General features: G+C 39.8%; 1 protein-coding gene and 2 non-coding genes across 4 annotated transcripts in view; 1 reads left to right on the forward strand and 2 right to left on the reverse strand.

Annotated features, from left to right (window-relative positions):
- Window positions 1-290: 290 nt before the first annotated feature.
- On the reverse strand, window positions 291-431 carry LOC120793862. Its single transcript, XR_005708057.1, has one exon. It is a non-coding gene; the product is annotated as a U4 spliceosomal RNA (small nuclear RNA).
- A 792-nt stretch (window positions 432-1223) lies between these two features.
- LOC120793863 lies at window positions 1224-1364 on the reverse strand. The gene has a single exon (XR_005708058.1). It is a non-coding gene; the product is annotated as a U4 spliceosomal RNA (small nuclear RNA).
- A 15966-nt stretch (window positions 1365-17330) lies between these two features.
- Window positions 17331-25305, forward strand: part of shisal1b (shisa like 1b) — a 41050-nt gene continuing 33075 nt past the window's right edge. For both annotated transcript variants that reach the window (XM_040132111.1, XM_040132110.1), the window contains exon 1: window positions 17331-17590. The gene's annotated coding sequence lies outside the window, so the exon portion shown is untranslated. The remainder of the gene's footprint in view (window positions 17591-25305) is intronic.

The raw sequence follows: 25305 nt of genomic DNA on the forward strand, positions 1-25305 counted from the left end.
TGGGGGCGGGTCTTCACAGACTGTGGGTTGACGTGTGTTTGTGTGTCAAACTCCGACAAAGACAAAGGACAGAAGCTTGGTGCCTGTAAATCAAAACGCAGGAGAGACTCTCAGTATAGTGATTTAGGACATGACTATTTTGGTACGAACGTTTACCTACCAATTTAACAGATAATCTTCTGAAATCCACCCACATTTAATATTTATTTTAATTACAGAACCTGATTGTAACATGTTGGCTTTGCCAAAAAAGTAATTTATTTTATTGTTATATTTCACATGAATAACAAGCTCCTTAGAGCACTTCAAAAATTGCCATAGCCGACTATATATTGAGTCGTCAAGGCAGGGTATTGGGTTAAGTTTTCAACTAGCAATAATCACGCCTCGGATAAACCTCATAGGCTACGATACTGCCACTGCAAAAGGATACGGTGGACAACTTACAGAGGGAGAGTATGTAAGATCAGCACAGCCCTGTGTTAGGGTTTTACCTTGAGTACTGGGGCACCACTGTAAAGGAAACCAATTAGGATATAGTGAGATTATGTTGTAATTAATAATGTTTGGGGAATAAAAGTCAATTCAAGTGTTAAACTGTTGTCAAAGGGGGTTAATAATGTCACAATGCCTTGTGATTGTAGTTAGGTAGGTAGGTGGGACAAATTCCTTTCATGTTTGGGTCATTGACTATGGTTTGGGCAATGGTGGAAAGTAACTAAGTACATTTACTTAAGTACTGTACTTAGCTACAATTTTTAGGTATTGGCACTTCCCTTTAGTGTTTCAATTTTCTGCTGCTTCACTACAATTGAACGGGAAATTGTTCTGATTGGCCATTGTTTATTGTTTGGTTGTGGTTATGGTCAGATGGTTGGTTAGATAGGCTTAGACAAAAAAATGTCAGGTTCCGAGAACCAATCGGAGCCAGAGTGGGGGCGGGTCTTCACAGACTGTGGGTTGACGTGTGTTTGTGTGTCAAACTCCGACAAAGACAAAGGACAGAAGCTTGGTGCCTGTAAATCAAAACGCAGGAGAGACTCTCAGTATAGTGATTTAGGACATGACTATTTTGGTACGAACGTTTACCTACCAATTTAACAGATAATCTTCTGAAATCCACCCACATTTAATATTTATTTTAATTACAGAACCTGATTGTAACATGTTGGCTTTGCCAAAAAAGTAATTTATTTTATTGTTATATTTCACATGAATAACAAGCTCCTTAGAGCACTTCAAAAATTGCCATAGCCGACTATATATTGAGTCGTCAAGGCAGGGTATTGGGTTAAGTTTTCAACTAGCAATAATCACGCCTCGGATAAACCTCATAGGCTACGATACTGCCACTGCGAAAGGATACGGTGGACAAGTTACAGAGGGACAGTCTGTAAGATCAGCACAGCCCTGTGTTAGGGTTTTACCTTGAGTACTGGGGCACCACTGTAAAGGAAACAAAGTAGGATACAGTGAGATTATGTTGTAATTAATAATGTTTGGGGAATAAAAGTCAATTCAAGTGTACTTAGATTGAGTTAAACTGTTGTTAAAGGGGGTTAAAAATGTCACAATGCCTTGTGATTGTAGTTAGGTAGGTAGGTGGGACAAATTCCTTTCATGTTTGGGTCATTGACTATGGTTTGGGCAATGGTGGAAAGTAACTAAGTACATTTACTTAAGTACTGTACTTAGCCACAATTTTTAGGTATTGGCACTTCCCTTTAGTGTTTCAATTTTCTGCTGCTTCACTACAATTGAACGGGAAATTGTTCTGATTGGCTATTGTTTATTGTTTGGCTAGGGTTATGGTCAGATGGTTGGTTAGATAGGCTTAGACAAAAAAATGTCAGGTTCCGAGAACCAATCGGAGGCAGAGTGGGGACAGGTCTGGTCTGTCTTCTTTTGCAACTTGCCTTTTTCTCACCAATCAACTAGTAATATACAGTACTATATCCTGCAGTACAGTGTTGTCCTCAAAATGCACTACAGGGTGTAGTAACAGTTTGGTCCAACAGTGCCTATATCTATCTATATCTATATCTCTATATATATTTATACACACACACACACACACACACACACACATATACATATACATATTTATATATAAAACACATATAAATATATATATCGGCATCAGAATTTTTTACTCCCTCAAATTCAGTATCGGTCAGGCTCTAATGATTAGTGTTTTTACTTTTGGTATTTTAAGCACATTTTGATGCTAATCCATTTGTGCATTTTTTAAGTAAATTTTGTGATGCATGACTTTTACTTGTAACTGAGTATTTGACCACGGTGGTATCGTTACTTTTATTTAAGTAAAAGACCTAAGTACTCATTCCACCCCTAATACAGGATAATAGTATTAACATTTAGTAATGGCACCATTCTGCATAAGGAGTACTTTTACTTTTGAGATGTACTTCACCAAGGTATATTTATCTGGAGAGTTGCCTTTTTTTTTGCCACCATTCTGAGTAAACTCTAGAGACAGTTGTGCGTGAAAATTCCAGGAGATCAGCAGTTTCAGAAACATTCAAACCAGCCCGTCTGACACCAACAATCATGTCACGGTCAAAGTCAATGAGATTGCATTTTTTCCACATTCTGATGTTTGATTTGAACATTAACCGAAGCTCCTGATCTGTATCCGCAGGATTTTATGCATTACACTCCTGCAACAGGATTGGCTGATTGGCTAACTGCCTCAACATAGCAGGTATAGAACATACCAGTGTATAGGTGTTCCTAATAATGTGCTCAATTAGTGTCCCACGTGCACTGAATTAGAACAGTGGTTGAACTGTTGACTGAAACTATGTTTGAGGTTTTGCTGTTTTACAATCATGACACAGTCAAAGTCACTGAGATCACAATTTGCCCTCATTCTGAACATGAACTGAAGCTCCTGACCTGTATCTGCAGGATTTTATGCTTTGCACTGCTGCCAAATGACTGATTTAGAACAGTGGTTAAACAGTTGACTGAGGTTTTGAACTTTATTAATTAGGCCAAAAGCAGTAATTTAATGGTATGTTTGCACGCTCTTGCACCCAGAGGCTCTGTAAGACCTTTTTAATACCACATAAAATGCAATTTAATGCCTTTTCTAAACCTTATTATGGTCATACTGGTCAAAGATTGACAGAAAACCAGTAGGGACAGTAAGGCCTACAATTGTTTATTAAGTATATATTTTTTGTCAGTATTTTTATCTGTATATGACAATAATCCATAGTAGTATAAGTAATCATTTAACGTGACCTGGACCCAGAAAATAATGAAAAAAATAATGTAAAAAATAATTAATATGAATTAATTTAAGCTTTTGCTAAAATTGATACTTGCCAGTTAGGATTTGATAAGCTTCCTCTAATGATGAGTACTTTTACTTTTGGTACTTTAAGTACATTTTGATGCTAATAACACAGGAAAGCTATGAGTTAACCAGTATCTTATTCCCTTAAAAAGGCCTGTTTTATATTACATTTACTATTTTTCAGTTTTTGGTGACCTAAACTTTTTTTTCTTTTACCTTGGGCAGTTTATCACTTACCTTCATACCATAGTGTTATTCACTGGACTTGAACTGCCTACAGTTCAATAAAAACCCGACAAAATGGAGATGTTCTAAAACGTTTGACCAGTAGCGTGTACATATATTTGAAGTACAAGTACTGTTGCTATGGTAACTTGCAGTTTAATATAAACTCACCGATCACTTTATTCGGAACACCATACTGATACTGGGTAGGGCCTCCCTTTTGGTTCTCAAAACAGCTTCAGTTCTTCATTCTTCTTCTTTGTTCTACCACATTTCAAAAGTGTTCTGTTAGATCCAGACCACGGTGGTATTGTTACTTTTATTTAAGTAAAAGACCTACGTACTCATTCCAGCCCTAATACAGGATAATAGTATTAACATTTAGTAATGGCACCATTCTGCATAAGGAGTACTTTTACTTTTGAGATGTACTTCAACAAGGTATATTTATTTGGAGAGTTGCCTTTGTTTTTGCCACCATTCCGAGTAAACTCTAGAGACAGTTGTGCGTGAAAATTCCAGGAGATCAGCAGATTCAGAAACATTCAAACCAGCCCGTCTGACACCAACAATCATGTCACGGTCAAAGTCAATGAGATTGCATTTTTTCCACATTCTGATGTTTGATTTGAACATTAACCGAAGCTCCTGATCTGTATCCGCAGGATTTTATGCATTACACTCCTGCAACAGGATTGGCTGATTGGCTAACTGCCTCAACATAGCAGGTATAGAACAAACCAGTGTATAGGTGTTCCTAATAATGTGCTCAATTAGTGTCCCACGTGCACTGAATTAGAACAGTGGTTGAACTGTTGACTGAAACTATGTTTGAGGTTTTGCTGTTTTACAATCATGACACAGTCAAAGTCACTGAGATCACAATTTGCCCTCATTCTGAACATGAACTGAAGCTCCTGACCTGTATCTGCAGGATTTTATGCTTTGCACTGCTGCCAAATGACTGATTTAGAACAGTGGTTAAACAGTTGACTGAGGTTTTGAACTTTATTAATTAGGCCAAAAGCAGTAATTTAATGGTATGTTTGCACGCCCTTGCACCCAGAGGCTCTGTAAGACCTTTTTAATACCACATAAAATGCAATTTAATGCCTTTTCTAAACCTTATTATGGTCATACTGGTCAAAGATTGACAGAAAACCAGTAGGGACAGTAAGGCCTACAATTGTTTATTAAGAGTATATTTTTTGTCAGTATTTTTATTTTATCTATTTGAACTGCCTACAGTTCAATAAAAACCCGACAAAATGGAGATGTTCTAAAACGTTTGACCAGTAGCGTGTACATATATTTGAAGTACAAGTACTGTTGCTATGGTAACTTGCAGTTTAATATAAACTCACCGATCACTTTATTAGGAACATCATAGTGATACTGGGTAGGGCCTCCCTTTTGGTTCTCAAAACAGCTTCAGTTCTTCATTCTTCTTCTTCTTCGTTCTACCACATTTCAAAAGTGTTCTCTCAGATCCAGATCTGGTGACTGGGGAGGCCATTGAAGTAAACTGAACTAATTGTCATGTACATGAAACCAGTTTTAGACAACTATTGCTTAGTGACATGGTGCATTATCATGTTGAAAGTGGTGATTAGAAGATGGATCAATTGTTGATCAGCAACAGTACTTAGACAGGCTCTTACATTCAAACCATGATTGATTGGTATTAAGGGGTCCACAGTTTGCCAACAAAACATTTTCCACACCATTACACCACCACCACCAGCTTGGAAATGTTAACACAAGGCAGGTTGGGTCATTGGTTTCATGCTGTTGACACTAGATTCTGACCCTACCATCTGCGTGCCTCAGCAGAAATCCAGATTCACCAGACCAGGCTACGTTTGTCCAGTCTTTAACCATCCAGTTATGGATAGCCCAACTAGTCTCCTCTTAGTCTCCATCCACAATGTGTCCTGGCTACTGTGGCCAGCAATAGAAACTGTTTGCTAAACATCTGATGGTGCTGACTCAAAGTCTGCGGAAAGAATTGGACATCGTTCAGTGGATACAACCTACTTATGCAGCAGTCTCACTTGTGGATTATCGATGTATAAAAAATAGCCTGCAATCACATTAAAAAAAAACAAAAACTAATGTTACTGCTTGGCAAGAAAAAATAATCAAGACTTTTGTAAATTTAATGCAAGAATTTTTAATGCATTCTGAGTTTGTTTGTTTTTTCGAGGTAACTGAATTCAGTGCTTTTTAAGACTTTCCAAGACCTGCAGATACCCTGCGTGTGGACCTATAGATGTCTTTAATTTATCACAAAAGGTAATTGGACAGTAATTACATGAACTTATATTTCATTTATCCAAGGTGTTGTCAGTATCAGCATTACACGACCTTCTATGAGTCACTGGGCAAATGGCACGGGACTCTAATCAGACTGCTTATGATTGACAATCAGGCTGGAGTAGACCTGACTCCTACACACACACATAAACACACACAGACAGAGGTCATACACACATCAGGTAATCACCCATCTTTACAACTCACATCTGTTCATACAGGCCAGCAGATACTAGACACAGACATGCTCTGATAAAACGAGACAGATGTATAGTATGCATGCTTGAAACATGCCCTTACGCCACCTTCATACATTAAACATCACTGTAGTGCCATAACATTTTTTAACATTTTTTTTTTAGCATAACATTTTTTAAAAGTCACCTGGCATACTCACTGATTTTGGATCTACAGCAATTTATCAGCTGTTTTCAAAGCTGCTTTGGGATTTCTTAATTTAGCTGAATATACTGTATGACTTTTTTCTGACCATTCTAATTAAATCAGAGCAAGGAGTATCTGATCCTAAACCAACCCTAGCAGTTTCAACAACTTGCAAATGCTATGGCTATCCACAGTTTGCGTTTTATAAATAGAGCAGAACCATCTCTGAACAACCGGAACGTATAACCTATCTACCTAGAGAATGGGATTAGTATATAGGGTTCATATTAAAGGCAGGAGGATCGTGTAATGCCGTCACACACACACACTGAGGTCAGAGGTCAGATCATCAGTCATGAGGAGCGTGCTCCAAAGAGCTCCACTCACACCTTAAGGTCACCTGATTTTATGCAGCTAGACACACACTCACAGAAATACACACACACACTCACAGAAACACACACACACACTAACTCACAGAAACACACGCACACACACACACACAAGGGTTTTTGAATGTGCTGTCTAACAACCTTGTGCAATCACATGAAAAGGATCTTATGCTGACTAACAGTTAAAGTGCTGATCATTATTCCTTCTCTAATCAACAACAATTTCAGATAAAAGAACTTTGCCACAGATGTCCATTCCAAGGTAACTTATTTCTTCTGTTTCACAAGTTTTTTGTTCATTTTAGTAAGCTATTTAATGAGTCGTTGTGATCAAATTTCCATTCTAGTACGTCACACATACCATATACAGATTTACCACTCAAAATTAAGTCATTTGGTCATTTTTGAAACAGTGGTTTTGTTTTTGTTTGTCATTTTAAGGTCCTCTTAAGTCTGTTTTTTTTTCATGGATTTTTACATGGTTTTTATAAACATTATTTAAATAAGTTGCAACTCTAGTGTTATATGCTGTCTAAGCACTTTAGCAGTGGTAGCACTTTCAGCCATGTTAGCAGAATGGTAATATGGATGGAAATGTCAGTGTCGGTCACACACACTGGTCAGTGTGCCACCCCTCTTTAACATTGAGATTTTTTGAGTGAAATATCTTGACAACTATTGGATGGATTGCCATGAGATTTTGTATAGATATTCTCCTTTAGGTTGAATCATAATCTTAGCTTTGCAGTTAAGGGAGTAGCAAAGCTAGCTACATCATCAGGTCAAAATTTCACTTTGGTTTATGACCAAATATCTGCAAAACTAATGAAATTTCCATCAGCCTGAGCTGTACTTTATGTTTAGTGCTAATTATCAAATGTTAATTCTAACATGCTCAACTAAAGTGGTGAGCATGGTGAACAATATACCTGCTACAGATCAGCATATTAGCATTTTTATTATGAGCATGTTAGCATGCTGATGTTAGCATTTAGCTGAAAGCACCACTTTGCCTAAGTGGAGGCTCACAGAGCCACCGACATGGCTTAGACTATGGAGCCGGTGCAGAAATCCCCTCCCCTCTGACCTTTTTCGAAGTTGGATTAGTGGGGTCTTTGTTCAACCATTTCTTTAACTTTCCAAAAACGACAATCCGACATTTATAACCACTTCACACTGATTGGCCAGCTGTCTGGAGGTGTGAAAGGTCTTCCTAGAGAGACTTTCTGACCATGTGTGCCATTATCCTTATTTTTAAACAATATTATGCATACAATATTACATCGCCTTAGCATATGATTCACACCATTGTCATACTCATGAAACCATTCAGTGACCCCTTGAGCCCTATGTCATCCTGGAAGTGACCACGCCCGTCACTTGTGATCACACAGAACAACTTTGTATTGATTTGCAGTGACCCTTCCCTCTAAGGGGACAGTGGACCCAAACCATGCCAGCACAATGCCCCCAACCAACATAACAGAGCCACCGGATCTCCCCACCATAGGGGTCAAGTAATCAGGCCTGTACCATTCTCTTGTTGTAGGCCACACATGCACTCGCCTACTTGTCAAGAATATGGTGAAGGATGATACATCTCCATCTCAAATGTGCATTCATCTTTGTAATGAGCGGTATATTCACTGCAACCCTACTAAAACATCCCTCTCTTTGTAACTGTTGATGGACCGTTCTTGCTGACAGAGTCTGATCACGTCCTGCATCGACATTCTCAGTCACCTGAGGAAGAGATGCTCTTCTCTTTTTCCTTACATATCGCAGTAATGCACAGGCATCACAGTCATCAAATGTGCTCTGTAAACCACAACTTCTGACCCTATTTCCTGACGTCTTTCCCACAAATCTAAATGCAGATGTCACTTTAGTCACTCATCCTATTAAAACATGAGACAGTTGATTACTCTTTGTGAAACCTCTTTCTAAGTCACTTAGATCTTTTCCTCTCGCCACCTTGATACAAAATCAGAGTCAGCTGGGCGAGCTCAGCATTTTTGTATGTGCCACAGAGCATGATGGGATGTTAATTGTTTAATTGTACCATGCAGTGCACCTGTGTGGAAACGTCTGCATTTGTTATGTATATCCACTCATTTATTCAGGTTTTTCCTGTAATTTGTCCCTGGTCTACCATATACTGTACATCAGAGGTTCATCAATTACCATTCAGTTTAAGATATTTGAACAAAAATGTTTTTCTTCTTACCCTGCATATACTGTAAATGCTTCACATACAGTATATTCCTTTTAGTTTTACCCATAGACTGGAAATATGGTTGAGGTAAAAAAGTTTTTACAAATTTGTTTTATTTTTAGTTTACAACTGCATTAAACATACCATCATTGGCTTGGTTTTTGCTAAAAACTCTTTCTACCCCCCTACAAAAGGCTTATGTGAAATCAGATCAAACAAACCCAATGACATTAATTTTTAAAGAATTTGATCAACAGAAAGGTAGAGAATAGACATAGTAGTTACATCATAATGTTTATTTCTTTCAATCGAATTTCTATCTTGAAATGGTGAAAACTAGTGAGGATTTGAGCAGATAAATAAAAACTGGAGATGAGATGTTGCAAGGTTAGCGAAGCCTAATTGGATTTCTTGGAAGTGGAGAAAAATGTTGAGGTCAGGGGGACAGTTTTTGTCTCACACTCTAAATCATAAAATGAAAAATTTCTGTAAATTAAAAGAGGGAAGTATATTATGAGATAACAAGACATAAAGGAGCATCATAAGATCCCCACTGCTGCTTCCGTTGAATTTGGCAGTGCACTGTTTGTGTCTGTTCCCGAATGCCTCTCTGTGGTCGAAAAAACCTGATAAAAGAAGTCATTTAATCCAATGTTAGATCTGTCTTTCCTGATATATCTTATGTGGGTTGACAAATAAGAGAGCTGTGAATCACTGTCTAAGACGTGACGAGCCAGATTTCCAGGTGCGTTAGATTTGACTCAGGCAGACATAACAAAAGCCTCTTGCCACAAGGATTTGCAGCTTAATGTTGCTGTGAAATTTTTTTGCGGTAATGGCAGAATGAGTTGTGTTTCAACCTATTGTCTTGGAGGGTCTCTCCAGCGGTTCACCATCTGGTTTTAATTTGTAGCACTGAATTGCTGAAGCTATCAGTAGTGTTGGCATGGTACAGAAGTCTGAGCTATAAAAGGCTTAGTAGAGGTGGAAATTTCTTGAAGTACTGCTCAGCGTAAAAGATGGCACCTGAACGAGTTGTGTTTATTCCCTTTCTTAGACTATCATGGGACTATGCAAAACCTAAAAAAAAACACAATATTGACAGAATAAAATCTAACTGCTTTGAAGGCAGCACGGGATTGATTTCATAACCATTTATGCTCATTCTGAAGGATTTCTTTTCTTTCTCTGACGTTATCTGGGCCAGAAAGTTGAGGCGAGGTCAGCGTAAGACACTGTCACTTACTAATAATGTCTCTGAACTTGAACACTACATTTTTAAGTTGAATGTCTTCATTCTTTCCATTTCTCTCTCATCTCCTTGTCTGATTTCAGACTCTCATTCTTTCTTCTTGCATAAGTTTGTCATTGGCTAAGTTAAAACCTGTCACAGGACCCATAAAAGCTGCTTATTTACATTCTCACTTCTAATAAGTCGTTGTACATCACTGCTATCTTTACAGCCTGCTGTCCTGAAGTACTGTTTTATATCAATATCAATGCTGTAAAGAAAGAAGACCGAAAAAGAAAAATCCTTTGCAGTCAGTGGGTCTGGCAGAGAGTGGAATTGATCTAAGTGTTGAGAATCTCTGCATTGTTTTCTCACTAATTATCCAGGACCAAATCAACAGTGAAGACATCAATCACTGCAAAAGAAAGACACGGTTGCTCTTGAGGTGAAAAGCTACTTCACTTTGCACAAAAAACCACTTAATCTCCAGGGAGAATTTTTGTAATAATGCGTCATCTTTGCTCACAAACACGAAAGTAATTTCAGTGCTTTATGACAGCAATAACAACGCCTCAGGCCATGACAGTGACCAGGACCACGACGAGAGAGGCTTTGTTATTTTGTTTTAGCCAAAAGTGGATTCTCACAATAGAAGTATAGCAGACAGTCACATAAATTCGCTTTGAAAACCTTATACAAATCTTACATGGACCTCCAGTTTCATCAGTCACTATCAGTTTGACTGACAGTTGCTCTCCCCGCTGAAGCTTCAGAGTGAAGCATCATGATAGGTGACAGTGCTCTGAGGCTTTGTTGTTTGCACACGGGCAGGGATGAAAAGAGCAGATATACTATTGACAGCTGGTAAATATTTTATGGAGCTCACCTGTGTCTTCTGACATTTCTCTTGGCCCCTTCATCTTCTGAATATGTTGTACAAAAATATTTTCAGAGCAAACGATTTAGCCACCTTTTTAAAAAGAAAGCGGTCCCAGTAAATGCAGTAACAGCTGGCAGACACATTGTGGACAAGATAGGAGGAGACAGATAAATTAGGAGTCTAGAAACATGGTGTCTGTTCAGGGTATTTAAGTTTTTCCTGATGGGTTTTGGGTCAAATTTTTGTCTCTGTAAAAGAAAAGTGACATACCTCATTTTACTAAACCTCCTCGTTTAGCATCTGGCCTCTAGGTCTGCAACAATTATTTTCATTATCAATTATCTGACGATTATTTTTTATGATTAATCGAATCTGTTAAACGTCCCAAAAGATTACATTTCCATCAAATTTTCCCCAAAGTGTCCAAAGTGATGTCTTTAAATGTCTTGTTTTATCTGACCAACACCCAAAAAACCACAAAGATACTCAGTACAATAATACAAAAATAGAAAACTAAGAAAAGCAGCAAATCCTCTAACCGAAGAAGCTGGAACCAGAGAAATTTGGTATTTTTCCTTGAGAAACTTATTTAAATGATTAATTGATTATCGGAACGGTTGCAGATACATTTTCTGGCGCCTGACTAATCAACTAATCGACTAATTGTTTTGGCTGTCTGGGACTCACTGCACGGTTTTAAAACCTGTGTAACCTCTATAACTCTGGCACATTATGGACTATTAAGAGGCAACTCTACCCTTGCATTAAATATTTAAGTACCATGAAGTAAATACTGTACATTAGAGCTGCAACGATTGGTTGATTAGTTGATTAGTCGGTCGACAGAAAAAGAATCTGAAACTATTTTGACAATCAACTACTGATTAAAATAATTTTTCAAGCAAAAGTGCTAAATATTCTCTGATGTCACCTCATCAAATGTGAGGATTTTTTGCTTTTCATTGTTCAATGTGACAGTGGATTAAAGATCTTTTGATTTTGGACTGTTGACACCGCTGAAGACATCACTGTGTCAATTAGTTTTACAATTACCTGTTTAATAATTAAGCCTATAAAAATGTTGGATAACTGTGAAAAAGAAACATTACAATTTTCGAAAGCCACAGCTGACATTTTTGAATTGCTTGCTTTATCCGACCAACTGTCCAAAACCCGAAGATATTCAATTTTGCTGTAATATTAAACTGAGAAAAACAGAACCAGTGCATGTTTGGTATTTTCTGAATAAATAACTGAAATGATTTGCTGATTATAAACATTTTTGCGGATTTGTGATCTTTTGACTGACTAATGGGTTAATCAAGTAATTGTTCCATTCCTTGGAATAAAAATGCAAGCACAGAGCTCAGATGGAAGAAGAACAGCAGTGTTTAGTGTTGTTTTGTGTTTTGACAGCACAAATGTTAGTAATTACATGTTGATGGTATAATAGAAAAACTAGGACCATAGCTGAGCTGAGTCTTGAAACCATGATGACAGCTGCAATAGTTCAAAGTTTGGAAAGAGTGACCCTGAGCGAGCAAAGCTATTTCAGTTTGACGCCAGGACCGATTTGACACTTCACATGCGGCGGGAGATGACATACCTTAGACATTCGACTGATTCACAGAAAACAAAATACTGTGGAGGTATAACTCAAAACCTGTCAGGGACTTCCCACTTCTTCTGCAGTGCTAAGTCGAGAAAAACTAAAAGTGGGAAAAGTTGACTTTGAGGTTTTTCCCCCTGACTCCAACAGGATCTCATAAAATCTATCCACCAAACAATAATTTGATCTAAAAATGACATTTAAAGTTATATTCTGCAACAACGAAAGCTAATTTCTCTGTGTGTAAATATGCATATAATCTAATTTTGTAATTCTCTCCAGAGGTTTGTTTTGTTGAGAAACGCGGCTGCTCAGCTCGGAACAAGAAGTGTTCAGAGGGGGCCATAGAAACTATCGCCCGTTCAGCAGCATATTAGTGTGTTCACTGGGTTTGTTTGTTTTTGTAGCAGGAAAAAACGATTATCCTAATATTTTTCAGATGGCTGAACAGTTTATGACTGAAGCTTGTAATTGCTGATGTTAAGTGACACCCCATTGCTTTCAAGATGGGGTTTCACAGCTTTGCAAAAAGCAACACTACCTTCGAGGCAATGACGAGGACACACTTCCCTGAAGGAGAGCGCACGGACAACCAGCTGTCAGGGGATTGGCTAACACATAGCTGATATTGCGTATGATCAAAATGGGTCGTTGAGGTGTGGCATCCTTAGTGGAGGCCGTTTTTTAAGCTTACACATGAAGAACAACAAAGTGTAACAAGTAACAGCTCATTTGGGGAATTTAATGGCCATTTTTAATTTTTCCCCATATTGACCTTTTTAAATTCAGCCAAAACAAAAGCAAACCTGCACATACATGTCCAAAAGTGGCATTTGATTAACAGTAGTCATTAGAGAGCAGCAGGATGCACATTTCTACTACCAGCATCCATCTAAAGACCAGAGGACATGCAATAACTTGCAGGGATTTGCACACTTCCCCATGCCTCCTCTGACCTCTATCTAGTGCGCTTAAGTAGGGCCCCCGAGAAAAGCTTGACAACAACATTCACTCACTTTATCACCAGGGGACTATACAGCATCTGCTGCAGGACACTAATTCACAGCTGAGCTACATTTTGCGTAAGAGCCTAAATTCAATTTAAAACCACCTCTACAAATTCTCTACAACAGAAAATAACCGAACTCCAGAGGCTGGTTGAGGTTGCAGAAGGGAAAAAAGATCCCAAGGAGGGAAAAGAAAATACAGAAAAGCATTTTCAAAAAGTCATTTCTTTGTACTTGGACTATATAATACAAAGCTTAGCCGAAATCTCATTTTTTGAAAATTGAAAGTCACATCTGTATCAAACACCCTGCAGGTTTAATGGTGGACCGTGTAAGCTGATCCTCTACATTTATGGAGCCTCCTAAAAAGATTCAAAGAAATCTCCCGGAGCTTGGCTAAAAGGAGGAAACGCCACGCTAGACAGAATAACTCCTATCATCCGAATCTCCCAGAGGAGGGAGGACCAGTTAACAGCAACAGAAAAGGGAACTGGAGTAGATAATTTTAATTCAGTCTGTAAGAAGGTGCAGAGGTGAGGAGTGCCTCCATGCTCACAGCCATTTGTATTATAAATGAACCCAGTTGCATGGAAGACAGGAGCAAGCAAGGAGCTTGTAATGAATGCACCTCAGCACGGTCAGTGACGAACTGACCGTGCGTACTCTCCAGTTCATGGAGAGGGCTCATACCCGTAGCTGAGAGTCCCACCTTTGCCCAGCCACTACAAAAAAAGAAAAGAAAAAAAAAGGAAAAGAAAAGGAAATGACAGTACACTTACTGTCTGATATACAGTCATCAGAGGCATTATCTTGTGACTAAGTGCCGCCAGCGAACAATCCATGCAGCTTCCTTGCAATGCATTAATTTCTCATGACCTAATTTCCAGAGTACATTTCAAGCCACTCCATATTTCATGAGAGTTGTAAGGGAAATGTGTAATATTTACTATCTGGCACTGCGGGTGAGTTCCATATAAAAAGAGCAATCCCAGCATGAATTTCATCACAGCTCTTTTCTGAGACAAACAAAATTATCTTTTATGGTCTTGTGACGGTTTCATATTTATTTTCACATTTATGGTTTTTGGTTCACGTGGACTGCAGATGCAAGATGATTTAAAAAAATGATTTAAACCGGCTATCTCACTTGTTAAATGTTTGTATTTGCACTGAATGCTGGTCACAAAGGGAGAGCAGCACAAAAGATGGCGTGTTGATGAATTGGAAACGACTAGCTGTGAGTAGTTAGAGTTATTTCCTCCAAACACTCAGGACGCATTTATAACTCCTGTGCATACTTCCTCTCCTGATTGAACATCATACAGCCCGATCCCTACACAACCCGAGGCCTCCCCGTCCAGAAAACGGCACTTCTCAGAGCTCCCTCCTCCTGCTGCATGTGGCAACGTGTCCTGGAGCATCACCCGCCAACCAAGACGGCAAAATACCCACAGTGCTCTGCAGGAGCACCTCTTGCTGGCCCGGTCAGTCGGCGGACGTGCAGCGTCAAGATGACATGGCCATATGTTCATACCTTTTATTTTCCCTGCTCCGGAGAGATTCGCTGTCACTTCATCTGCGGCGTGGCTGGGGCATTCTGTCACTTTGCCCGCGGTGTGCGTGTTTGTCGGTGTGTCTCGTGACATTTTGACACTTTATCAACATAATTGAGGAAGTTGTCAGGTCGGCCCCTGAATCACCTTTCACTGATACGTGTGACCTGATCGATCCAACGCTTCATGTGCATATTGACCCAAATATGCACCATACTCTGGGGAGGCACTCTCTGGCTCCGGCTCTCTGGCTGCCATGTCACATCAGGAATCAGCAGAGCAGATAGGAAAGGCAGAGTATCACAGTTTCAGCATGTTCCATACACACAGGCTGTGACACTTGCAAGACCAAGTCAACAGTGACAACACTGGTTTGTTTTTTACCCCTGTAATTGTTGTAAAATCAACAGTTCTCACTAGTTTATTGTTCAGCGCTGTAAAGCCAGGCTTTAAAGCTTTTCACGTCAGTTTTAAAAACTATTTAGATCGTTTCAATTCAATCCCAGCACAAAACAGCACTGAAAGTGTCGATAAACACAGCTGGGAGACAGCCAGTCTGCTCTTGATGGCTCACTAAACCTGTCCTGCCAACAGAATGCTAATAGAAATATTTAGTAGAGCTGCACATGATGATGATTTTCTTTATTAGTAACTATTTCTTTCAATTAATCAATTGTTTGGTCTATAAATTGTCAAAAAATAATGACAAATGCAGACCACAACTTGCTGTAGTCCAAGGTAATGTCTTCAAATCTCAGATAGCAGTTTATAAAATAGACAATTTGAGATGCTGGAACCCATAAATGTTTGGCATTTTTAAATGACCCGAATCGGTCAATTTTCTGGAACCTTTCTTGCCACTGGTAAACTAACTGTTACAACATTAAAAGTAGGGACTGAGAATTCTTTTCATTATCAATTAATCTGATAATTATTTTCCCAAGTTATGGATTCATTGTTTTGGATATAAAATAACAGAAAACAGTGAAAAATACCCATGAGGTGATATATATGTTTAAATGTTTTATCTGACCACCACTCCAAACCCAGAGATATTTACTTTACCCACATACACTCACTGAATCTGACTCTGCCATCTGTGTGCCTCAGCAGAAATCCAGAGTCATCAGATGAGGCTTTGTCTCTCCAGTCTCCAACAGTCCGGGTATGGTGAGCCTGCGCTCACTGCAGCCTCAGATTTCCGATCTCGGCTGACAGGAGTGGAATCTGATGTGGTCTCCTGCCGTTGCAGCCCATCGGACCTGTATCTGCAGGATTCTATGCTTTGCACTGCTGCCACCTGATTGGCTGGTCGGATAAGTGCATGAATAAGCAGGTGTACAGGTGTTCCTAATAAAGTGCCAGCAGAGTGTATATGACAAAAGCATCAAATCAACTAATATTTTCAGCTCCACACTGTAGATTAGACTTTGACTTAGACTTAAACTTGCCTTAGCTTTGCCCCTACTATTGCACTGATGGTGGTACTATTGATACTAATGGTTTTCTGTTCTATTTCTCCATTTAATTAAACTTCCCTTAACCACAGTATCAGCGGATCCCAAACCACATCCAACGAGTATGACATGCTACATAAATGCACTTTTAATTTTTCATCACGAACATACAAGTTTTGCAGTTCTCTCTTCATACTGTGTTATCAGTTAATTTTGCATTTGTATTCTTTATACATGCAGACTGCATCATCTGAAATTAAATTGCAGCAGATTCCTCGCGAGTGGAATAACCTCTGGAGAGTCAGTGTTAGGAGAGAGGAGATATATTAATACTCACTAGGATGCTAATAAATTTAGAGACAGGAAGGGGCGAGATTGTGTGCGTGTGTGCAAGAGAGAGAGGATTTAAAAAAAGCATGAAATGCAGGGTGATTTCACTCATGAGGGAAGTTGAGTTGGGAACTAACAGGAAATCTTTTCCCTCAAGAGGAAAACAAGTGTTGTTACTGTAAAAGTAGCTGACCTCGTGGCTTCTAACAGGAAGGAATGCATGCAGAGGAGACAGACAGTGAGATAAACAAGAGCTCATACAGTATAGAGGATCACCCTCCAGTGCATACACACAAGCTCTCTCTCCCTCCCTCTCTCGCTTTCTCTCTCACTCGCCCACTTACTCAGTATCATTTCATCTCTCTCTCCCTCTCACTCTCTCAGTCACTCAGTCGCTGTGCTCTGACGGATGGGGATACAGTGCCAAGGAGGACTTACGGGCGAGAAGAGAGTGTTTTTTTTTTTTTCTTCTCATGTGTGTTTTCTCTCTCTTCCGCCTGGCTTCCCTCATGAGCTGTTAATTCCAGCCCCGGTCCCGAGGATGAGGAGGATCTGTTTGTGAGGGAGACACAACAAAGAAAGAGAGAACAAGGAGCAACAGGGTGGTAAATCCTGCGAGAAGAACTGAGCGAGAAGATCTTTTCTTTTTCTCCGGGCTCGAGCAAGGTTAGTGAGGAAAGCTGCTTATCGCTAAAACAAACACTGCCTGCTGTTATTGTTTCACCCTCTGTTCTTTACTTTGTTTTCTCTGACAAGACATTTCCTGTTCAAAGCAACTAATATGTATGTGCTTTCCATCCCTTAGTGTGTATTAAGGCTTAAATTAAATGTCTACACAGAGCAGTTTCCTTAAATTGAGGACAAAAATTAAAAGTCCCTTAGTTACAGAGATATTTAGAGATATTTTCTTTTTCATACCGTATGTCTCTAGGTTGGTTACTGAAGTTTCACTCCAGGTCAACACTACTATGTAATACTCAAAGGTATACAGTGTGGTTCTCAGGTGAAGCCTCTCCTTTGGCAAGGTAGCAGAGAGTGAGCTGCAGGAAAAGGCGAGGGCAGCTCGCTCTCATCACCGCACCTCAGCCATCACTTTACACAGGAGGCAATTAAGAGGGATTGGCAGCCGATTCTGCCGGTAACTTGGAAACAGGCGTGTGGGAGACGCATGGTGGCACATGATAGGATTTAGGGGAGAGAGGAGCAGAGGAGGAAGGAGATTCCCTTTGTTCATTCACACAAAAGCCAACTCCCTCTGTGAAAAATCCTGCTCTTGCCTGTGTGTCTATGTGAAAATTGATCCAGGGGCAGCAGTTGTGAGCTTTCTATGATTTTGCATGACAGTGAACATCGTTCAAATGTGTGTGCTGTAAGTGTGTGCGCACGGCAAGTGTGTTTGTTTGCCAAGTGCGTGGCTGCATGTGTGTTCATGCATGCACATGGATGGCACAGAGTCTCTCTGGTGTGTATTGGAGGTAGTGAGTCTCTCAGGTGAGCCCTCACATATAATTACTACCAGAAGAAGAAATTATTTCCACTTAAATCTAGCCAGACAATGGGAGAAAAGGAAGAATTAATAAAAACATCATGGCCCCCTTTCAAATATTGGGACTGCTGATGAAATGTGGATGAGCAGTTGTGTTATTTACGGGATAAACGAGCTCCCCAAGGACTCTGCCTTTGTTCGGGCTTTATTTATTTACAGAATTTGACTGAAAAATCCTCCTTGAAAGCAATAAAGACCTATTCTGCTCACTAAAGCCTTCACGCAGCCATTTTTCAGCATGGATAAGATAAGTTTGCCTGGAGACGCTGAGGTTGGCCTCTGGCTCCTGGCAACAGAGGCCTCTGACGCAGGTTTGAGCGAACTGATGAAGAGTGAAGTTTTTTAAAGATTCACTGATGTGTGGGGTTGTATTAAAGAAAAGGATAGGGAACAGAGAGTATTGTGTTCAGAGTGTAAACACGAGTAAAGGCGTGAAAGGGCAATTATTCTGAACTGTGTGTGTTTTGACACAAGAGGACAGATATTGCATAAGCCTCACTGTCCATTCATATTCAGTGACAATGAAATGCTGGTCTACATTCGGCAGGCTGTGTTTATACAGTCTGCTTTTAAAAAGAATCATTCAGCAGCAGAGTAGTGCAGTGACTGTCCTGACTTTGTGTTTAGTCTGGATTTTACTTGTTTTTGTCACATAATCACAGTCACCTCCATAGGAGTGACCAAACATAAGTGAGGTCTGGACAATTGGTTGTGGCCATCAGTCATCAGCAGAGGACTGCCTCCTCTGTCACCTTGTCTCAGACACACACACAGACACAGCACTGCCTCGCAGGGACAGTTATGGCGAGTCCATCAGCAGCTTGCTGACTTTCCCGTCTAGGAGGAGTCATTGACATTGAGAGGGTGTTAATGTCTGCTCGGTGTACACATTAACTTGCACGTACAGTACACTCACATTCCCCTTCGGCCATATGCATAAATATACACATGCATGCACGAAGGCAGAATAACTCATACAGCAAGCATACAGCAGACACACAAAGACACTCACGCCAGGGGAGGTGGAGCAGGGAGAAGCGTCGTGACCAGTGGCTTGGCAGAAGCCCTCAAGGTGAAAATTTTGAGTGAGGAGCATTTAAAATTCAGAACAGATGATCAAACTGGTGTCAAAACTGCAGAGTAGCTGGGGGCACCAGATGCAGACAATCTTTTGGCAGGAGAAGAGTTTTTGGTGCCTGAATCTCAAACATAAAAGTCAGAGGCGCAGAGCTGGAATTAATACAACTGTGGTTACCGTCATCTCACGAATGGTGGTTCTTATCACGGTCCAGATGAGGCAAAAAAAAAAAAAAAAAAACTCCCTGCTATACTGAGCGGTATTTTCTGTTCAACTATCCTCACAGCAAGCTTAATCCAGCCATATATCTAGATGTATCTGAGTAAACACAAACTGAAACAGTGTTTTCAGAGCCTATCTTTGGTCATGTTGAGATTGAAGTTCGTCCTCAGTGTCTCACTCACAAACAGAAGACAATGTTTAGACAATTTTTGACTGGTAATGGAGCATTTGGTCAGCTATTTAACTGTATATTCCCAAATTTCTTTGGAAACATGCATTAGAAAACTAAATTTACCAGCTCTTTATACATATGTACAGTATCACAACAGTTTTACCAAACATTTCATAATCTACTGTTATTTTTACCACATTAATAATTAATATATGAACATTTTCATTTGCCTCCCACCGGCTGAAATCAACAACAGACACATACAGACGAAGAAGAATAAAAAGTGCAAACAAGAAATCCAAACCCTAAGTGAACTACACAGGCACACGGAGGGACAGAAAGACTCCACACAGATCAGAGGAGACTGGCCGAAAGTGTGTGACCCTGGTTGACTGTGTCACCTCTGCCATACCTCGTAATGGCCACAAGTGGCAGACAATTAGTGAATGAATGAACAATTAATGCTGTTTTCACACTGCATTTGTTTTGTTGGAGTCAGAACCCATGAGTTTGATGGTCCCCTAATTCCCTCCAGCCCTTTGCTGAGCTTGTTTGCTTGAGTGCTTTCACTGCTGCAAAAGGTTTATATGTGTGTGTGAATCTTGTCTTATCAAAGTGCACCTGAAAACCACATTGGCACCTTTTTTGACCTGTTTTTTTTTTTTTTTTAAGTAGTCAGTTCATTTCTGGTCCAAAAAATGCCAGAAACTAGTGAAAATGTCATACATCACAATTTTCTACAGCCCAAGATGATGATTTTTTTGTCCAACCAACAGTCATGCACCCCAAGATGTTCTGTTTAAAATCATATAATCAAAACACAATGTGAGAAAAATGTGACAACGGGAAAAGGGTCACTCTCAGCGATGGAACTTCAGAGAATTATCTCCTAAATCTGCAGCTCCCCTCAGTTTTATAGCATGGTGGAGCATTTAGCAGCTAAAGAGCCAGATTTTGCCTTCATGAGTTGGTAGAGACCAAAAACAGAGTTAAAAGAGAGGGAATATTTAGACTTACATTCATCAGATGGCCACAAACATGACTCCAAATGAATGATGATGCTCTGTAACTGCTGGATGTGTAAATAAGCAACTGTGCCATCAAGTTGGGCTTGATGGTTATTCTCTGCTCATATAAATCTTAAAAAGGCATTATATATATGTCCTCCCTTTCTAACAATTTAAGATTTACTGTGATATAAAAACAAGAATTTCCTTTCAGTAAGAGTCTACACTGCGCTCCGACTGCAGGCCAACCACACCACAGTTCACCTCAAACTTGCCTCAGTCCGCCTCCTTCTGGTGTACTTGAGAATAGTTTCTTGGTTTGGACCTGAGTTCAGACAGAGAGTTTATTGAACAACCTTTTAAGTGAATAGCTCCCAAGAGTTGGCATAAACTGCCAGTGTAAAAGCCCCTGACTGTAGTGTTGCATGTTCCTTGGCTTATTATTCTTTAGTGATATTTGAAAACAGAAATCCTCTGCAATTCGAGAATCCACAAAGAAGCCTGAAGTGAAGCACGGAGATACCTCTGCCTGCACATCTTATCTGACCTTCTGAGTGCACTGCATCCCCTTATCTCCAACCCACCCTCTCCAAAAATCATACTGAACATTTTCTAACTGATTAATAACACTAACAGCAGCAATGGCCGCCAAATAATTACATTCTACAACCCAAAATAAACAGCAGCAGTCGTCACTCAGCTTGCACAGAAGTGTCTTGTTTACCGATCTGCGGTGTAGAAAATTCTGCATTCATTTGGTTTATTTGATCTGTCATTGTGACATGTCTCTCTAGGGTTCACATTGAGTTCCCCTGCCATGAGCTTGGCTCTGCGCACTGGTGCCGGATCAGGGGGGACAACAAGACTTTTTTGTCCCCCCACTTTCAGGTTTTATGGTAATAAAGTGGTAAAGATACTGCATCTCTACCTCACTGTGCAGGTGTCCAATGCCACAGCTGACAAGGTTTTCAAGTTTCCGTCGTTTGAAGACCTGCATCTGAGCCTGCGCATCCACAAAGACCTAACTGACGAATTGGACATAATAAAAGTGTTAAATAGCTTTTGCTTCGGTAGTGATAGGCGCACTCAATACTTTGGAAAATAAGCCGATGGGAATAAACCTCGCTCTGCTGCAGTGCTGTCTATTTGTATGTTAGTAGGCATATCTCATTAATTAATTAAAAAAACCTATTGACTGGTTGGTTAGCTGGTTGATTGGTCACAGTGTAACTGTTCTCAGATTGAAAAACATAAGGATCTGTATCAACAGGAGCCAGGACGCTCTTTCTGAGTTGCCACCCACTTGTTCTTGATTTCTAACGTCAGAGAGCGCATGAAGTGTTTCTCAGATGAGTACCGTGCACCGCTTGTTGGCGGTTGCTTAAGAAAAAAAAAAAAAGCTGCTACCATTTTGCTCTCGAAGTACCCTGATGAGAAGAGGCAATGCATTTCTTACCACATTTTAGTTGTTCAAAAACAGCAGGCTAGGCTGAGAGACTGAAAGCAAGTTGACGTGAAAGAGTTCATTTGCCTATTACGTCATCCAAAACTGGATACCCCCCACTTCGAAAAAGTCATTCTGGTGTTGCTAGCTGTGTGTGTGTGTGTGTGTGTGTGTGTGTTGATCTCCACATGCATGTATGTGGAAGGGAGAAAGTGAGAGAAAGGCTGGTTCGTTGATGGAGCGTTGACATTGATTTTGAGACCCCCCCCCCCTCCCTGCTACAGATTCCACCGAACAGATGATAGTCTAGCAGAGGCCTGTAGAGTTTATCTCACACACTCACTCACACTCACACACACACACTCACACTCACACACACACACACACACACACACACACACACACACACACACACACACACACACACACACACACCATCTCTACTTATCAACTGTAAACGCTACTCTCTCTCCATGTGGCCCCCGCTGTGCTTCAGTGCTGTAACCATTAGATGCCAGAGGCAGAAAGCCAGCCAACTTTGTCCCATTATACTGTCAGTGCTAACATCAGTGGCCCACTCCTCCCGGTAACTCTATGTATCCTGACCCCTTTGGGCATTACCGCAACACTTCTGTTCTCAGCAGCCACACAATTCAAAACACAAACACAACTGCACTTTTCACTCTGCTCGTTTGGAGCTGATAAAACAGCCCATTAAATGTTTTCGTAATATCCAAATGTCAATATGTCGAGGTGCATTTATTTTCACCCTCCTCCTCAACGTGTGTATGTACACTGCTTGGAGCTTTGCTGCGTTTGTGTGGGGTGGCAAGGGTTTTGTATTGACGTCAGGAATGCATTTCCTCCTTTTGAGCAGCTACTGAAATGAGAGGTTGAAAGAAAAATCAAATCACGAACAAGCTGCTGAAATTCAGACACAGGTTCACCCAGTGGCTGTTTTAAGTTGTAATGCACTGTTTGCTCTGTGTACGTGTGTGGTTCTCTAGTCAATACAAAAGGGATGAAAAATTACATTGATTCAGATTCTTTCGAAGCTTTTGTAGTATTGACCCAACCAAAACGGTTTAATCACGCATGAATGATGGTTCACGGGGGAAAAATAAATACCTGGGAAAAATCAGAGATTGGGCAAATATTTACTAGAGTGGACCAATTATGCAAATTAGTATTTATGTTTGTTGTTCATTCCCATACATAAATAATAAGCTCCATCTGTATATTGTTCTCTTTTCAGTGTATTAAGTTCCTTAAAAATTCTTAAGAATCTTAATTTAGGGAGGAAGGTCAAGGGCCTTTTCCCCAGAGTGATTTTTAAAGAAAAAACACAGAATAACCATAATATTGACATAGTGACATTCACATCTTAATGCATGACCCCACTCTGCCGATTCTCATTATTTGGTGTGCCAGCGTCTGACCTGTGACCAGAGCAGCTAAGCCACGTGACCGCCTCTTCGACTTGTGTTTAACCTCCAGTTGACTCGTCCCACTCTATCACCTCATAGATCAGTGTTTTAGTTGACAAGTAATGACTGATTAACATAATTCTTGCGTTTTGTCACATCCATGTACAAATATAATGTCTTTATTTTCTCAAAGGAACACGTAACTATTTTCCTAATCTACAAGACGATAGTTACACTGTCAAAGACTTCACGTGACTCTAACAAAACTGTAACAAAACAGACTAGACTAACTGGTATTTGCTCCCCTGAGCAATTTCCACATAAAGCCATATGTTTGACTGGCCTTCCCTTACTGAGGTGTTGTAGGGAGAGAGCAGATGTGAGTGGCAGCTGAGATGCAGTGGGGAGTGGACGAAGGGTTAAAAGTCGATGTCAGACACTGGCTGTTGATTACAGAGCCCGAGGTGCAGCAGAGCCTCCGTCACTTTGGCTCAGCCTTGCAATGTTCAGAAAAAGCTTTTATCACCAGTTAAAAGGAGCATGTCGAGGTAACAGCTTAAATGCATCTACACTGTCAACAAGAAGTGGCAAGTGAAAGGACTAAAGGAACAGCTGGGCAGGCAACCTCTGGATGAGCAATTGAGATGCTCCCTTTACTTTTTTAATAATTTTGAGATAATTAATTTTCTGTCTCAAAATTAGACACTGTGTCGTTAGAGTTGTGTGTTGGCCATTTTTTTTCTAGATGGATCATCAACGAAAAATGCTTTCTGGGCATTGAACTTCATTCCCACGCTTTCAACCATATCCCATAGGCTTCCATGAATGATTACAAAATTCTTTTGAATTAAATATAAAATCTCTGCCTCATTTTTGAACATGAACCTTATTTCTTGACACTCAAGTCTGCTCCATTTGCTGTTTAGGATTGGGAGATAAAGATTAAAAAAAACTAGTAAGTGGACCTTGGAGTTGAGATTGTTTTGCTTCACTGACCTTGGTGATTTCAGACTTATTCACTAGAGCTGCACATTTAGTCAATTAATCGATAAGTCGATTGATAGAGAAAGAATTGGCATCTATTTTAATAATCAGTTAATCGTTATGAATATTTTTTTAAGAAAATGTGTCAAAATCTTCTGGTTTCAGCTTCTGAAAAATGAATATTTTGTGGATATCTTCAGTCTCCTATTAGAGTAAACTGTTTATCTTTGGATTTTGGACTCTTGATCAGACAAAACATTTGAAGACGTCACCTTGGGCTTTTGGGAAATTAAGATGGATATTTTTCACAGTTTTCTTACACTTTATTGACCAAGACTAATCGATTAATTGAAAAAAAATGACGATTTAATCGATAATAAAAACAAATTGTTAGTCGCAGCCCTAACATAATAGCATACTGTTCTGAAGGAATTCACTTGTAAACGGAATTTTTTTTTTTTTTTTTTTTTTTTAATTTTCTTAATTTATCATAACTCAAAG

The sequence above is a fragment of the Xiphias gladius genome, chromosome 8 (assembly GCF_016859285.1).
Source record: "Xiphias gladius isolate SHS-SW01 ecotype Sanya breed wild chromosome 8, ASM1685928v1, whole genome shotgun sequence".
NCBI classification, from domain to species: domain Eukaryota; kingdom Metazoa; phylum Chordata; class Actinopteri; order Istiophoriformes; family Xiphiidae; genus Xiphias; species Xiphias gladius.